Genomic DNA, 18,232 nt, shown 5'->3' with positions numbered 1-18,232 from the left:
TGCAGGGGTGATATTCAACCCTTTGTTTGGGGTGGTGCAGGTCAAACATTTCTGAATGCAGTTTCCCTCAAAATACAAACATACAAGGAAATGGGGAGAACACACAGCGCAGTTAAACAAAAAAGCTCACAAAGGGGATAATATATCTGTGTTTCTTTAGTGTAAAGCTCGCGCATTAAGAAATGTTTATAAATGACCTGCAATGCATATATCATTCAAAATAAATAAACAAGTTGAATACTAAAGAAGGAAGGCCCTGCAAATTCTTTATCAGAATGTGCAAGCTCAAAATGGAGCCTGTCTAATACCAGATTTAGTAAATACAGTAGCAGTAATCCGGTTATACAGAGCCCATCCCTGCACCGGGAAGTATCTTCTCCATGCTACCATTGTACTCACAAAGCAATCTGTATGCAAAAGGTGAGACGATCATTATACCCGGCCACAAGCACGACACTTCTTATAATTGTGTGGTAAATGTTAAGCACTGGTCTTTGAAATACAAGTTGTTATTTAGACTATAATTACAGTATGTCTGAACAGATGTTATTAGTCAATTACACCTTTTTAATACAGACAAGTTTATTTTTCTTTTATATCAGCATTGATTAATAACAGTAGACTTTCTATTTAGATACATTTATAAATTACATTTTGAAAATCTAGTTTATATTAATGTATAGATATATTTATAATGTACAAGGTTTTTTTTTTTAACTATAGTGCTGTTATTAATTTCCTTTTATTATTATTATTATTATTATTCCTTTTAAACCTCTGCTGCATTTCACACACATACAACACACACACATACTGTACACAAACATACACACACACATGCAACACACACATACAACACACACATACACAAATACACAAATACACACAACACCTTTTTTTCTATTTGAATGTTTTATATCAATCTTAATATTTGTTTTTTATGTATGTTTATTTTATTTACATTTATTAAGCTGTTTTTTTTTTTAAAAAAAACCTGGGTATCTAATGTAAAATTATATTCTACAGACCCTCAGTGTTCATGTTAAAAGTCTTACAAAATCTAGAACATGTTTAATATAGGAAGATACTTCATCCTTCTGTCATGTTTATGACATCTGTTCAATAAATTCTTCACTAGATGGGAATGGAAAAATCTGCCAAGTCATTTTTCACATATTTTGTCCTCAAAATCTAGAGCTCTTATGTGCATCAAACTAAATCTGATTTTCACCAAAACTGGCACGAATACTAAATATACCCATTGATATGATAACGTTTTACTATTACTATCTACTAACTTAGAGGCCACCTGATTATCATATAGGGAAACAAACATGTTTTACTAACCATTAGAGGTTAATGATAACCATTAGGAAGTTTTGATCATTGATATTCTTGCCTCATTTTTATGGGAATAAACAGAGTTTTAACCCTTTTTATACCACAAAAGCCTGCTATACTTTGTACAAAACTGTAATGCAAGTTTCTCAGGGTTCATTACTATTCTGTTTTAACACAAATACATTTCTGAAGGCTGTAACAGTCTCATTCACAAGGACTTTGGAAGGTTGTTTTATGTTTCAAAAAGGGAAAGAATGGATTGCTTGAAAGCAAACACATGGGACCTATGTATTAAGTGTCACAAATGACATTTGTGGAGCACAATTGACGCACGGAAATCTCACATCGCCTGTGCATTAACTTTATTTTTCTCTATGTCCGCCTTGAGCATCAAATGGATTTTAGTAAAGTGTTTTGCGGTAGAGAAATGTAATGCGCTTCCTGCACAGATGTGAATGGCACTAAAAAATTGCATCTGTGCACCAAGAAAAAGTAGAGCGTACATCAAAATCCTCCGTCAACTTGAGAATGGTGAAAAGCCTAAAATGTCTGTTTACATTGCTGTACGTAAAAACTGTATAATACTGCTGGCACGAGCTTATAGGGGTCCATGTTAAAATGGGTAAGAAGCAAAAGGTGTCTTCATTTGCATGTTAGTTCCCATAATCCCTTGCTGCAGTGGAAGCATTGTATGCTAGGAGATAATAGTGAAAAGCAGAGCTATAGACCTGTCTGAGACACAAGTGATATTTGTATTTGTTGCACTCTGTACGGTGGAGGGTTTTTGTCCCTTTTGTTACCCAGCATGTGTCATTGCTAGCTCAGAATTAAGTTGTTATGTATCAACTAAAAATGTATTTGATGCAGCACAGATGTTTCATTATATATATACTGTAGGTTAACAAAATGTATTATTTTCACAATATGGGCTCTTATAAATAATGTTACATGTATAATTCTGTTTTCATTTAAATTGTATCAATCACCAATTTAACATGTGTCACAAGGAATTTCCGAGAACAAACTATACGTCACATGTATGAAGCCACGTAACGACCGTCATACATACGACGCACTTTTGATGAAGGCTTGTACCACTTTTCAGCACTAAAATGTTAACTCGTGATCAAAATTAAAATATGGCCTCAGTACATAGGTCCAATCATTTTATGAAGTATGATGAAAACATAAGGGTTTTGTTATGACGTCTGTAACAATAAAGAACCTGTTCCCACATAGCAGGCCACTGAAAAGAACCTCCTGTATAATTATTAAATAATAACACTCACTTATTCAGTACTCGGCTTTAAAATCTTGTATAAGAAAGGCTCACAGTGAGAGAGGTACTTATGTTGTTTCCTTGGATACTGGATGATGCCAATCAGGTTGGTGTTTTTATCTGAAAGTGGTGCCCCTGCAGAGAAACAAGTCTTGGTGAGTAGTTGTTTATACATAGTAAGTAAATAGGAACTTTGTTTATTTTACAAAGGGTTCCTGACCCAGATTATTTTCCACACCCCCCTCTGAGCAGTGGTAATGAGAACAAGAAGGCACTCTGGGCAATTTGTTTAAAACTATGACACAATTAACTAAGTAGAGGCTAAATCTGTTTCGCTTGATTATTTACTGTTAATGTGGTTAGGTGGGCATTAACAATTCATTTTATCTGTCATAAGCATATTCTTGCTAAGCACCCTCTTCTGTCTCTTTCTTCAGAGAAAGGTCCTCCACTTCATCAGGGAATCTTGTTTATGAAAGCAGCACATTAATTAGAAAGGCTCTTAATTCAATGATGATGAAGAAACACAGTGTTGCAGGTTTTAAAACATACAGGCATCCCAGGCACACAGTATAACCCGAGTTTTCAAAGGGACCTTTTTTTTCAGTTCCTAAAGGATTGCTAGTGTTGCTATATACACAAAGTTTCAACACTCGATCTCTCAACACGATCTAGTTTCTAATTTTGGAACTATGATTAATAACTCCTTTCTGAGATCTTTTACACTCTTCTAATTTCACTGTGAATGAGAAAGAACAAAAGGGTCACATAAAAACGCAAGAACCTCAACTATTAAAACCTGATGGTTTGAGTTTGATTTCTACAATATTAAAAGGCTTCCAGCCATAATTATCAATACAAAAAAACGTGTTTTGTTCAATTATTATGCTTGGGAAAGCAATCAAGGAAGCAGTGTGAAGGGAGGAAGTGTATTTGACATATAAAAGCCTTTTCTTTTTGTAAAGAAAAAAAAGCTAGAAAACAAGAAAGAGTTTGGTGTAAAAGCGAAATGATTTCATACTTGAGGCATTGGTTTGCAGGACCATAATCTTGTGTTCTTATGCCAACGCTGACATAGGTCTGGTTGTCAGTGATACCTTTAACAGCTAAATTTATACTAGACTGACAGGAGCAGGTGCTTGTGGGCCTGCCAGACACTTGTGCACGGGAATCTCGCTTCTTACAGGTCAACAGCTAAAGGGGAAAAAGCCACTGTCTTCATGATAGAGGGAGAGTGAGGCAAGCACAACCCGGACAAGGGGGTTTCTCTTCAAAGCCAGCTGGTCTGGCTTTATTGTACAGGAATTTTTTTACCTGTCAGAGTTTGATCAACGAAACCCTCAGCAGGTGCTGTAGGGTGCAACTTCCTGGAGAAGCAGGGCACTGGTAAGTTATTGTACTAGATAAAATGACTGTATAAAACCTTGTTAGAATTTTGGTGGTCGTAGTGCTAATGACTGAGTTTCAGACACAAAGTCAGGCTTTGTTATGAATATCCTAGGTTGATTATTTAGTGAAGTGTTCAAAGCCTTTTTGGTACTTTTAAAGTACATTTCATTTGCAGGATATTGAAAAAAGATATAGGTAACTTGCACAGTGTTTAAGGTTTTCCTCATTTGATTGGTATGATTTTCACGGTAATACACATTGAAAATATAGACTTGGGCATTTCTAGGTCATCATTATTTGAAAACTCTAGCTGCGTAAAACATATGTTGGCTAACCATAAAACCATTGTGTTCAAGTATATATTTCTCTATGGTAAAGGATGGTTAATGTTGAAAATCTGGCGTTTTACGGCATAAAGTGAGGTTAAACTGAAAGGAACTTTCTTAACAAATGAGTATTTGACATCCAAGCTTATTTTCCCCTCTGAACAGTTTTTGGAAGTTTGGATTTTTCAGAACAATAGAATTGTAATTGTTGTTAAAAAAAATATATATATATAATATACCACATGCAAAAATGTTTGTTTGTTTTCTATTCCAAGAATTCATTCTTTTAACTTCGCTGCTTGAGATTAAAAAAAAAATCTGAATTGAATAAAAAACATTTATTGAAAAGAATTTACTGAACTAATAAATAAAACAAACAATGCAAGAAGCATTAATCATGAAAAAGAATCCAATAACCCTCCTTGAAAATACATTTTGAAGCTGAGACTAAGTTCGCGTCCTATTAGGGTCTGAAGTTTTACAGCAGATAGGAAAATGGATAGATTAAGTACCAGGAGGTTCTATGTTTCGTCAATCACTTGCGTTGAGCAAGTTGATTAGTATAAAAACAAATTAAGAATGCTATGGTCCGATAAAATGTTGACCATTTAAACCAGTGTCACAAATTTGTGTTTGTTGTATAGGTGGTCTATGTTAAATATACAGGAATTCAAGGAGGTTACGTGTGGGCACTTTACGGGTTATTTACCAAAGTCTCCTGGCTGAAAATCTGGGGTAAAAGTGGAGCAAAAAACGTCCCCATATTTATCAAAGAAAAAAATCCTGTTGTATTATATAGGATATTTTCTTTAACGAATCTGGTACACAGATTTTGCTCTAGTTTTGCCCCATTTATTCATATCCTTTATGAGTATCTGGGTCATAAATCTCAGGGTTCTATGTACTAATATAATAGTTGATTTTTTGGGGTGTGTCAACATTTTTGTGCTTAAAGGTATGAGATACCTTGAGAAAATGTGAATCTTATGTGACTTTATACATGTGACGCATAGTTTGTTGTTTGAAATACACTTGGAATATGCTAAACATGACAAACACCTGAATGATACAGTTTAAATGAAAACAGGATGTGTATTTTTTTAATTCTACTTTTAGTAAATATAAATCATTAGTGTAATGCTATTTATAATAGCCATACTATGAAAGAAATAAATTTTGTTACCCTATATAATAAAACATTCATGCTGCGCCGATCAAATGTTTGGATGATACATACTGTAGCAACGTAACAATATAAACATTTAAGGTTTACACCAGGTTCAACTAGGTGGATGTTGTTGGCACATTTTCTTTAGTTTACTGATACAACATTTTTTTAGTACATGCTATTTACATCTGTGCGCCAAGCGCATTTCACTTCTGTGCGCCAAGCACATTCCACTTCTGTGCATCAAAATATTTGACTAAAACCATTTTTTATGCTTGTCGTTGAAATAAACAGAATTTTGACCATTTTTTTTGCAGCCAGGAGACTTTAATACATAGCCCCTTTTGTATCAAGCTCCAGGAAAGTACGTAGCTATGGTACATACTGTAGAAAAATATAAACCCCTATGTATCAAGGCAAATGTGGTATACTCCTAGGGGAAAAAAAGGCACTGTAGGTATAAAATGAAAAATAGCTTGACAACATTGAAAATTCCTCTGCAAGCATCAATTGTATAGAAAACGGGCATTTGAGCACGTGATACATAGGGAATATTTCCTAGAGTCTTCTGGCTGAAAAATTGGGGCAAAATCAGGGCAAAAAATAGCACCAAATTTATCAAAGGAAAGTTTCATGCCTAAATTATGAAGATAATGTTGAAAAACCCCAATTGCGCTCGGTGGAATTCTGTTCCTTTGATAAATATGCTGATGATCTTTGTCCCAGTTTTGCCGCCGGGAGACTTTAGTGCATTCAGTTACACCATGTTTCTAAAGGTAAGAATCCACATTTTTTCTAGCAAACAATTCTTCCAACAAGCAAACATTTACACACTTTTTACGTACTTCATATTACTATTGATTAAATATTTAGAAATGAAATTGGTTTGTTTCTGGAGATAAACCTACTTTGCTTTCGGGGTTTGATTGGAACATTTCCATATTTGATTACGTTTGTTTTCTTTTTTGTTTAAGTAATTAAGAGTTGCTCTTCATGCATTCTACATTTAGTTTATCAATCTGCATTTAATATTCATTTCTCCTATTAAGAAAAGTAGATATTTTGTTTGTATTGACAGAAAAAACCCTGAAAATATTGTCTTACATACATGTATTATATGGACATATAATGATGAGTTTTATCACACATGAAGTATTTTACCATTTTCTTTCATCAATTAATTCTGGGATCATTTAACATGACATTTCTAAATATTCAGCTCTTTTAGAAACCCTACAGTATGAAAGAGTGTACATTTAATCTACTGTAACAATTCCTACATGTACTAACCCATGTGTGGCCAACTCCAGTCCTCAACGGCCACCAATAGGTCAGGGTTTCCGGATATCCCTGCTTCAGCACAGGTGGTCCAGTCTTCGACTGAGCCACTGATTGAGCACCTGTGCAGGAATATCCTGAAAACCTGACCCGTTGGTGTCCCTTGAGGACTGGAGTTGCCCCCCTGTTCTACACGATATAAGTATAATATTCTTACACCGTCTTACCCTGAAACCTTCTGTGAATTTCACATATAATATTTAATTTGGGGCATTTGTTTGTACTGCTCACACCCATTATGTGTAAATGTAATTATCTCTTCAATTGCCAAAGAGGCCACAAATACACTGTTTTGTAGCCAAGGGTATTAAATAAATATTCCTATATATTTTTTTTTTTAAATCAATTGTATTAAATGTGATGGCCAAAGTAATAATTTAATCATTATTTATGTATTAGTGTTAGGAAATCTCTATTAAAACTATACTAAAGATAATGAATATACTGTAAGGTGGGGGTCCTCACATCCAGTCCTCAAGACCCCCCAACAGATCAGGTTTTTTGGATATCCCTGATTCAGCACAAGGGGCAGAATCAGTGGCTCAGTCAAAGACTGATTGAGCCCCGTGTGCTCAAGCTGGGATATCCTTAAAACCTGGCCTGTCAGGGGGTCTTCAGGATTGGAGATGACAACCTTTGCTGTAAGCTGATATTTATTATCTATATTTATTGCATACCAAGTATAAAGTGTAGGGAACACTTTACCCCAAAATAAAAAAAAACTAGAGACTTGTGCAACCTCGATAAAGATTACTAGCAAAAACCTTCACACAGATCATGCCAAGTTTTGAAGCTTGTATTCTCTAGAAGAGAATAGAAATTAGGTTGAAAATAAATCGATCATAGAATGTCCAATGGGGGGATGATTGGGGCCCAAATAGCTACACAATAGGAAGAAATGGAAGGGATTAAGAAAACAAACATTGTTTATGTATCACTTTAGTGCCCTACTGACTTCTAGGAATTGCACAAAAACCAGCACGCATAAGGTCCTTGTGACACTGCAATTCCAATAGCGGCACAACCATTTGTCGTATGGTGGTACCACATTTCTGGCACCATAGGGGACATAAGGTGATGGGTCAAGGCCACGGGATTACTACATTAATGAGAAAATACCCCTACTTGCTAAAATGTCAGTGGCTTCTTGGTGTCGCAGACATTTCATTACTGAAAGGGTTAAAGTGTAATGGCTACCAATCTGGGGCAGTATTGGTGCATTAAGGGAGCTTTAAATTTATCAAAGTGCAAAATGCCATTCGGCTGAGATGCCCAAATGTAAATAAATTAGGGTTGCCAGGTGTCCAGTATTGAACCGGACTGTCCTATATTTGGACACTCTGTCCAGTAAAAAATTAGAGGTAATACTGGACATGTATGTGTCTGGTATTAACTCTCCAGACATAGTGATATGACCTGCTTGGGGGGCCGTGGGATTCCAGAGTAGGGAGAGAGCAGGGCTATTGCTAGGGGCTGGGCAGCTTCATCCATCCTGTGTGGTTGCTGGGTAATGCAGCTAATCAGGAGGAGGGGTCAGAATCCTAGGGGTGACCCATAGAGAGGAGGAAACAGCATGGAGCGGAGAGAGGGGTGTGTGGGTGTGTGTGACTCAAGCCTGTCGCACCTTTCACCATTGTGTCCGGTATTTTTGGAGAAGCCTTCTGGCAACCCTAAAATAAATTGAAAAGAGAAGTTTGCTTTGACGCCCCTTCATTTATTGCTTGTATTTGTGTCAAATCTATGGAAGAGTTTTTCCACATAAAGTAAAATGTTAATCTGAGAAGTGAGATTTTTGCTAATATTTTTGATGCAATAAATCATCTCAGTGTATTATGTGTAGTGGTGTTCCCCTGGCCCCCCCTTTTGTACCTCCGCTGCGGGTGCTGTAGGGACAAGCAGCAGGACCGCTGGCACTTCAGGAAGGTGGGGGTCGAGCAGGGAGCGTTCTGGTGCTTCTGAGGCTCTGCGGCGGCCCGACAAGCACAGGGCGCTGCCATGTTGGATCGTTGCGCATGCGCAGTATAGATGTGCTGTGGGGAGCTCCTGGAAGGTCGCACAAGCGCAGGGAAAGCACGCGAACGGCTGGCCAATAGGTAGGAGGCTCTGAGCCGGGACTACAATTCCCATGAGCCTCAGTAGGGTCAGAGGGGGCTCGGGAGCCAATAGAATGTGAGGATTGCTGAGAGGCAGGAAAGGCAAGCTGGCTGCAGAGACCACGCTAGCCAGTGTGCCCTGGGGAAGCAAGGGGAGAGGAGGTGTGTGTTGCAGGGGGTCAGTGACCCACTGCATAGGCCAGAGATTCCCCTTAGGCCCCCGTGCAGGCCCTGAGTCACCACCAGCTTGTGGTACTGCAGGGAACGGCCACAAACAGGGACAGCATACCTTTTACTGAGATTAGCAGACAGGGACACAGTGTCTTCTTGCGCTGCTGAGCGATCGGTGGTTTGGGATCAAGCTGCTGGACTCAAGTAAAGACTCGTGGAAGACTACGCTGGATCGGCAGATCCTTTGCGAAGTGCAGTTACCGGCTGCTGGAGCGGCCGGAAGGTATTATAATAAGTGCACCAACACCGGTACCTGCAGGCGCTGATCCCTCCTTGGGGGAAGGTTCTTTGGGGACACTGAGGGTTGAGTGACCAAGGGACTGGTCCAGTACATTGGACACGGTGTGAGGTACACGCGGTGGTGGGAACAGGACATTACTCCATGGTGGAGTGTGGCAAAGCCACAGGTATCAGATTATTGAGTTGCCATATATGCATTCATGATGGTTATATATATATGTGTATGTTCATGTTCTGCATTTACTTAATAGTAAAAGGTTACAACGTTGTGGAATATTACTGTTATTCTTGTCCAGGGGAATCTTACTAATTGGGGATCCTGGGCAAGTGGAGGCGCTGCCAAGTACATATTGTTGCCCCAGGCTCCCAGCTAGCGGAGGCCCAGATCTCGCTGAGCCAGCAGGTATACACAGCATTAGTAGTCTTTCTATGTCAGCAGGAAAGAGGGTTACTGAGAGCTCAGACCTGGTGCTGCTGAGAGCTCAGACCTGGTGTGTCCTAATCAGTATCTAAATTGTGCTGTTCAATTCCGCTATGTTTGTACCATCCCAGACAGAGGTACTCAAGTAGGCCTTACAATGCCTTACCTCTTAAATTTGCTATTGTGGTGGGGCATGTGCCTGCCCCTACATCCTTGGGCACAGTAGGGGACCATGTAAGAAACTTCTCTTCCCTGGCGACGGCCCGAGTTATGGACCATAAGTATGATGTTGATCACACGTGGCGCAAAGTCCTACTGGCCACTGAGCACGAAATATGCCCAGAAGCTGTACCTCCCATTCTAACCCTACCTGAGGCCCCGGGAGTCCATTGTTCGCTGGTCCACGTGGACGTATCCGCCCCACCGGCTATATCCACGCCCCAACCGGGCCGCACCGGCCCGTCTTCTGAGTTAACTTATACTACGTTTTTTCCACCGGAGAGCATCCTAGCCCCTACGTGACCGGCAGCCACTGGACGGAGTGTCCTTTACACCATCCACTATCTGGCCTTCCCAGAGCAGAAGTGGCCTGTCCAGACTTAGCTCAACTAGTCATCGCACTGGAAGTATCACGTCCAATGAAGTGATGGTACCTGTGCTGGTGGAGGCCCTACACCAATCTTCACAGTCGCAGCAATATAGGAAACTCAAAGCTTTCTCCGGAGACAAACCGACGCCATTAGGAGAAGTCGGGTTTGAAGAGTGGAAGGATCATGCTGAACAAGTACTGCCAGAATGGACCTGCACTGATGTGGTGAGGAGGCAGCGAATCATTGAGTGCCTTCGGCCGCCCGCGTCCCATATAGTGCATTGCTACAGAGATGACCATCCGGCTGATGCTCACGGGATAATACATGCACTCACCAAAGCCTACGGAACCCCGGTGGTCTCGTTCTCCTTGATTGCCAAATTCCACGCACTTGCCCAGAAGGAGGGAGAAATGGTGTCTGACTTTCTTTGGCGACTTCACTTGGATCTCTGGACTCTGGTAAAGAGGAAAGTCGTGCACAAGGTCGATTCCGATGGACTTCGAACCACACAGTTCCTGAGGGGACTCCTATCCTTACACCCTGTAGCTGTAAGAGTCAGTGGGGGCCTCATGCCGGGTCAAGCCTTGTCTTTTGACGAACTTATGGTTAGAGTACAGGCTCATGAGACTGTGCTGTTAGGTCGGGATCCGAGCCCGGCTAAGAAAGTGGGGATCACCTCCAAAGAAATCAAGAAAGGAGAGGCTAGGGCGAAGCCAGCCCCAGAAGCGAGTCGAGGGAAGGAGGACCCTGATGGGTGTGAGATCGATGCTGAAGACTCTACATCAGGAAGAACATCTCCTGCTCTTAGGAAGCAGTCTGCTAGGAGTAATGTCCAGTGTTTCCGCTGCGGCAAGATGGACCACATCACCCCATTCTGTTCAGTCAAGAAGAAGGTGACCACCAGGACTGCGAAATCCATGCTGTGCACCACTTTGACAGCTGAACCCGCTCCTGTGTCAGAAGAGACCGCGGACCCAGAGTCCACTGAAGTGCCGGTACCGCCCCTGATGGGTGGCCGCATTGGACCCACGGCCATTATAAAGGTCATCATTGAATTCATTTACATGTCAGCATTACTGGACACTGGTTCGCAGGTGACCATTGTATACCGATCATTCTATGATCAACACCTTCACTGGTTGCCCCTGCGGTCCGCAGACACTATGAGGTTGCGAGGGTTGAGCCATGAAGATTACCCTATTGATGGAGTGGTACAGGTTCGTCTGGATATTCCACAGCTGAATACCGGCAAGCATCATCCCATGGAAGTGGAAGCGTTGGTGTGCCCGGAACCACAAGAACACCCCAGTGCTCCTCTAATCATGGGAACCAATACCGACATAGTACAGGCAGTGATCCGTATGTACTTACAGGAGGTGGGCGAATTACTGTTAGTGGCGCTAGCAGTATATCCCGTGTTGCAGGAAGAATGTTGTAGGATAGCTGCCCAAGAAGAGCATGGAGTCCTGTACAATATTGATTACAGATTGACTGAGATTCCCCCAGGGGGAGGGAAGATGATGACTGCTACCTGTTGCTATCCAGAAAGAAGCAAGACAGATCGACTGTCATCGCTGGAAAGTACTACGGAAGACGACCAACAGCGCGGATACAAGCTGTTAGCTTCGGTGCGGGAATGGCCATCTAAAATACCAAATAGAGCGAAGATTCTTAACAACCTTCTCAAAATCTACCCCGAGGACATTGGTCGTAAAGCCAATTCCGCTCAAGCACCCTTCAGGAACAAGTGGACTCCTGCATGCGAACAGGCGTCTCTGGGGTTGAAGACGAATTTAACACAGGCTGCAGTGTTGCCGTATGCAGATTATGAGCGACCATATATTCTACATGTGGATGCCAGTTTTAACGGTTTAGGAGTGGTGCTGCACCAGAAATACGATACTGGACTTCGACCGGTGGCTTATGTCAGTCGGAGTCTAACGCCCAGTGAACAGAACTATCCTGTACACAAGTTGAAGTTTCTAGTTCTCAAATGGGCTATTGTGGACAAGCTGCATGACTACTTATATGGTGTCACCTTTGAGGTCAGGACTAATAACAATCCTTTGACATACTGCTGCGGCCAAGTTTATTCGAGCATTTGCCCGTTCTTGGCCGCAGCAGTAGCCTGGCGCGCGCCCGTCACACTCGAAGCAGCGGAAGAGCGCCCTCCGATCGGGGCGCTCTCCCTACCGCTACCGGGTCCGCCGGGTCCCCCGGAACCCCCTGCCGCCGTCCCGCAGATCGCGGGACACCAGGGCTCCCTCGGGGAGCCCTGGACGTGCGTGCAGGGGGCGCAGGCTCCCGAAGACGCGTGACCGCGCGTCTATGACGCGTGACCGCGCGTCTATGACGCGCGGCACGCCGAGGGGCAGCCACAAGCAAGCCGGGAAATATCCCGGCTTGCGGTACCGGCCACACTTTAATAAAGTGTGTCGGTAGTGTACATCAACACGTCTGCTAAGTTGGATGCTACAGGCCACCGCTTGCTAGCTGCGCTCTCAAATTATCAATTCACCCTTAAATACAAGCCTGGGCCTATGAACATTGGCACTGATGCCCTATCTCGATGACAGGACTAAATCCTACTCCGGATGAGGGTGTTTGGGAAGAGATTCCGGGACCCGGCGTATGGGCCTTGTGCTCCGTAGCAGCGGTGGTGCAAGACCGAGTAGCCTTGTCTGAATTGAGGATATTGGATTCCTTAGGTTGTCAATCAAAGGCTATTCCAGGGGCGTACCGTCATTTAGAAGGAATGAACATCACGCCAGATAAGATTATTGCCTGGAAAGATTTGGTACAACATCAAATTCATGACCCAGTGGTAGGAATAGTTAGTCAAGCCCTACAACAAGATAACCCTTCATTGCTTAAACGGGCCCCTAAAGAAATGGTAGCCCTGTTAATTAAAGAAATGGACAAGTTCGAGCTGGATAACTGTCTATTGTATAGGGTAGTCCCGTATCACAACCATCCAGATAGACGTCAGTTATTTCTACCCAAAATCCTGCAACCCATGGTCCTCCGAGCATTACATGATGATCACGGTCATCTCAGCATTGACAAAACATTCGGGCTACTTCGTGATCGATTCTTTTGGCCCAAAATGAGTCTGTGGAGCTACACTGTAGACGGTGTAACCGCTGTATAGAACGGAAAGTGCTACCCACCCGGGCTGCGCCCATGGCCCATTTGAAATCTCAGGACCTATGGACCTGGTGTGTATGGACTTTCTTTGCATCGAACCTGACACCCGAGGTATCGGAAATGTACTGGTGATCACAGATCACTACACCAGATATGCCCAAGCCTTTCCTACTAAAGACCAACGGGCTGTGACTGTAGCTAAAGTCTTATGGGAGAAGTACATCCTTCATTACGGGCTACCAAATCGATTGCATTCGGTTCAAGGCCGGGACTTTGAAAGTAATCTTATACGAGAATTGCTTAAGTTGCTGAGTATCACCAAGTCTCGGACGACACCTTATCACCCAGAAGGGGATGCTATGCCAGAACGGTTCAACCAAACGCTGCTCGACATGCTTGGTACTCTGAAGGGCTCACACAAGACTGAATGGAGTAAGCATGTAGAGACGTTTGGTGCATGCTTATAATTGTACTCGCCATGAATCCACTGGATATACGCCTTATTTTCTGATGCTTCGACGAGAAGCTCGGTTACCAGTGGATGTACGTCTGTGGATATATACCTATGGGATATCCAACAGGACACATTTCAAGTATGTGCAAAGGCTACAAGACAGTTTGCAGCAGGCATATAAATTGGCAGAGAAAGCTTCAGCTCAATTAAATGCGAGTAATAAGAGACGCTACGATCATAAAGTGCGGCATAAGGAAATTCGTCATGGGGATGCTGTCCTTCTTCGCAATTTGGGCGTTCCCGGAAAGCATAAACTGGCCGACCGTTGGAGAGATGGTGTATATGAAGTGGAGTCGCTGATGCCTGGCCTCCCGGTATATCGTATCAAAGACGCAGAAGGTCGGGTAAAGGTATGGCAAAGAAATCACCTACTCCCTATACCTCAAGTAGGAGACGAAGATTTGGAAATACCAACTGCTTCTCTAGATGGGGAGCCAAATGTTACTGAGGTTGGTCCAGAGACTATAGATAATACCACCTCTGAGGACTCTATGGAGGGAACCTCTCACAGGGGCCTTCCGACCGCTGGGGCATCTCCCGAAGGAGCTACGGGTAAAGGGCCCCATGGTCAAACACCAGATAAGATGACTCCAGTTAACCAGCCTTTAGACCCACAGAGCCCATGCTTTGTGCCTCAAAGAGACTTGTGTTGAAACATTGAGCCCCTCAAGGGAAGAGACTGAGTTGCAAACCGAGATTAGTTACTCTCCAGAGGGAGTAACTGAAGAACAGATGCGCAGAAGCCAAAGAGTTGGTCAACCTCCCATGAGAATGACATGATCAATTCGGGGCACTCCATTATGAGGCTCAGCAGTGGGCTCGCAGTAGAGTGAGATCTGTGATTGGAATGTTCAATGAAATGTATAATCTCATGTAGAGTATACAGTGATAAGTTATATTTCCATATATGCATTTTTATTGTGTAACTGTGTGACATTGGTTTACGTTCGCAAGCGGGGACGTTGGATTCCACCAGGGGGAGAGTGTAGTGGTGTTCCCCTGGCCCCCCCTTTTGTACCTCTGCTGCGGGTGCTGTAGGGACAAGCGGCAGGACCGCTGGCACTTCAGGAAGGTGGGGGTCGAGCAGGGAGCGTTCCGGTGCTTCAGAGGCTCCACGGCGGCCCGACAAGCACAGGGCGCCACCATGTTGGATCGTTGTGCATGCGCAGTATAGATGTGCTGCGGGGAGCTCCTGGAAGGTCACGCATATGCAGGGTAAGCGCGCGAACGGCTGGCCAATAGGTAGGAGGCTCTGAGCCGGGACTACAATTCCCATGAGCCTCAGTAGGGTCAGAGGGGGCTCGGGAGCCAATAGAATGTGAGGATTGCTGAGAGGCAGGAAAGTGAAGCTGGCTGCAGAGACCACGCTAGCCAGTGTGCCCTGGAGAAGCAAGGGGAGAGGAGGTGTGTGTTGCAGGGGGTCAGTGATCAACTGCATAGGCCAGAGATTCCCCTTAGGCCCCAGTGCAGGCCATGAGTCACCACCCGCTTGTGGTACTGAAGGGAACCCTTTACTGAGATTAGCAGACAGGGACACAGTGTCTTCTTGCGCTGCTGAGCGATCGGTGGTTTGGGATCAATCTGCTGGACTCAAGTAAAGACTCGTGGGAGACTACGCTGGATCGGCGGATCCTTTGCAAAGTACAGTTACCGGCTGCTGGAGCGGCTGGAAGGTATTATAATAAGTGCACCAACACAAATACCTGCAGGCGCTGATCCCGCCTTGGGGGAGGGTTATTTGGGGACACTGAGGGTTGAATGACCAAGGGACTAGTCCAGTATATTGGACACGGTGTGGGGTACACGCGGTGGTGGGAACGGGACATTACTCCATGGTGGAGTGTGGCAAAGCCACAGTTATCAGATTATTGAGTTGCCATATATGCATGCATGGTGGTTATATATATATATATATATATATATGTGTGTATGTTCATGTTCTGCATTCACTTAATAGTAAAATGTTACAACGTTGTGGAATATTACTGTTATTCTTGTCCAGGGGAATCTTACTAATTGGGGATCCTGGGCAAGTGGAGGCGCTGCCAAGTACATATTGTTGCCCCAGGCTCCCTGCTAGCGGAGGCCCAGATCTTGCTGAGCCTGCAGGTATACACAGCATTAGTAGTTTTTCTATGTCAGCAGAAAAGAGTGCTACATATGTGTATCATGTAACTCCCCCCTAAGATATTTGTTTTGTATTATTAGATTGTGATATTGCCCATCGAGGCACTACTATTTAATTTAATGGGAGTTTCAGTGTGATAGTCCCTCAATCTGCTCATTTGCAGCTCAATGAATAATCCACTTAGGGCCAGATCCACAGAGGTTCCTTATTAAATTAACGAGGTGCTGACCAATGTTAAAGCTTTGTGAAGCATTAACGTGTATCTTCAAAGCTCACTAACGTCAGGTCAACTCACATTTTTGGCCAGAAAGGGTATTGCGTAAAGTATATGCAAAAGAGGTGTTCCGCCCAACAACACATCCATTAAACTTAATGTTAGTTAGGTGTTAGTCTCTCTCTTGGTAAGACATGCTAATCACCATCAATATTATTTGAAGTTAACTCAAGGCAGTGCTAACTTAACATGATGTGCAGGCAGGCCCATCCCTAAGCGGTAAGCAAGTAAGGCACCGCCTATGGGCGGCAATGTTACTCGGGGTGGCAGCGGGAGACCCGCTGGATCAGAGCAGCAGCAAGGCGGTGGCAGAGCAGGCGGCGGCGAGAAAAAAGGATGGCGGCGAGAAAAGAGGACCACCAGAGCGTGAGCAGAGCAGGGCAGCAGAGAAGTCGGACGTCACGGCGGCAGCGAAGCAGGACGGCAGAGGAGGATGGCCGGGAGGAGCGCACCCCAGCAGTCCGACCCAGAAGTTTCCACTGACTTCCGGTGTCTGCTGCTCCTACAGCCTGCTCCTCCCTGGCCAACAGTCTCCTTGCTGTGACGGCAGCCCTGCTTCTCTCCTGCCATCCAACTCTGCCATCCTCCACTCACCGCTCTGGTGGTTCTCCATCCTATTTTCCCGCCGCCATCCTCTGCCACCGTCAGCTCTAGTGGCCACTGGGTTGGGGCTGCAGGAGAAGCCTGTGAGGGCCGCATGCAGCCCCTGCGGCACCTATTTCCCAACAATGACTTGATATCTTAACACAAAGTTTGCCTTGATACATCTCCAGTATTACCTTTAACTGCTTTTTTCTTTGATAAATGTGATGCTGTTTTTTTTTTAACAATTTTGGCTGCTGAGTGATAAATACTATAGCTCCTGTGGAGTTTCAAATGCCCAAAGAGGATATATTACAGACAGCAAAAGATTATATAAATTTAGGATTCCTATTAATTTAGAGGAAGATTGGGGGGGGGTCTCTTGTTTTAAGGGTAATGTAACATGATTTAATAAATAATGGAATAAACAAAAATAGGCTGAAAGAAGCTAATCAACGATAATGGGTCATGGGAATGGCACAAAGGTAAGTCTATGTACTTATTATATATCTATACATACAATGCTTATATGGTTATTGTTATTATAATTTATTTATAACGCGCCAGCATAGTCTGTAGCGCAGTACAATAGGGTTGGAGGACGAAAACCATAAAATATCAAACATTAACATACATTAGTACTGTAGGTAAGAAAGGTCTTATCCAAAGGAACTTACAATCTATAAAGAAAGGTAAGTGGAAACATAAAGTACACAGGGATGTAAGAATGTTAGTGTGTTACTTGAAGGAGTTGGCAATGGGGAAGAAGTAAGTGGAGTTATGGAGAGATAGAACTGTGAGAGCAGGTAATGTGTGAAGATGGAAATGCTTCAATATACATCTGAAATATTTTACCGAAGAGCAATACCAGAAAAACTGTAATGTCCAGTGAATATCAGCAAATTCCTAACAACCTTTGGCTGCCACCTTTTCTGTGACTCGGGTGTTATTTCTAAGAGCGTCTGAGGTGAAGGGAAAACAGTTGCAGCAAACAGACACCCACAGCAGAGATGAAAGGGGAGGTTGTGTGGTGGGGCTACTACAAGCTCTGAACAGATAGTGTAAGGGGAAAAAAGTCCCATAAATATATAATATGACAATATGTCCAGAAAAAACAAAAGCTTGACTGTGAGGGTAGGTATAACGCTGGAACAGTAAAGACTGAAAATAG

General features: G+C 43.2%; 1 protein-coding gene across 21 annotated transcripts in view; it reads left to right on the top strand.

Moving 5' to 3' along the window:
- Positions 1 to 3,823: 3,823 nt before the first annotated feature.
- The window catches only part of MEF2C (myocyte enhancer factor 2C), a 248,192-nt gene continuing 233,783 nt past the window's right edge, over positions 3,824 to 18,232 (top strand). For 16 of the 21 annotated variants that reach the window (XM_075592906.1, XM_075592880.1, XM_075592991.1 and 13 more), the window contains exon 1: positions 3,826 to 4,006. The gene's annotated coding sequence lies outside the window, so the exon portion shown is untranslated. Of the gene's footprint in view, positions 4,007 to 18,232 lie in introns of all 21 variants that reach the window. The other 5 variants (XM_075592956.1, XM_075592914.1, XM_075592930.1 and 2 more) reach the window with 2 other exon arrangements.

Source organism: Ascaphus truei, chromosome 1 (genome assembly GCF_040206685.1).
Source record: "Ascaphus truei isolate aAscTru1 chromosome 1, aAscTru1.hap1, whole genome shotgun sequence".
NCBI lineage: Eukaryota > Metazoa > Chordata > Amphibia > Anura > Ascaphidae > Ascaphus > Ascaphus truei.
This window is presented reverse-complemented; position numbering and strand designations above follow the sequence as displayed.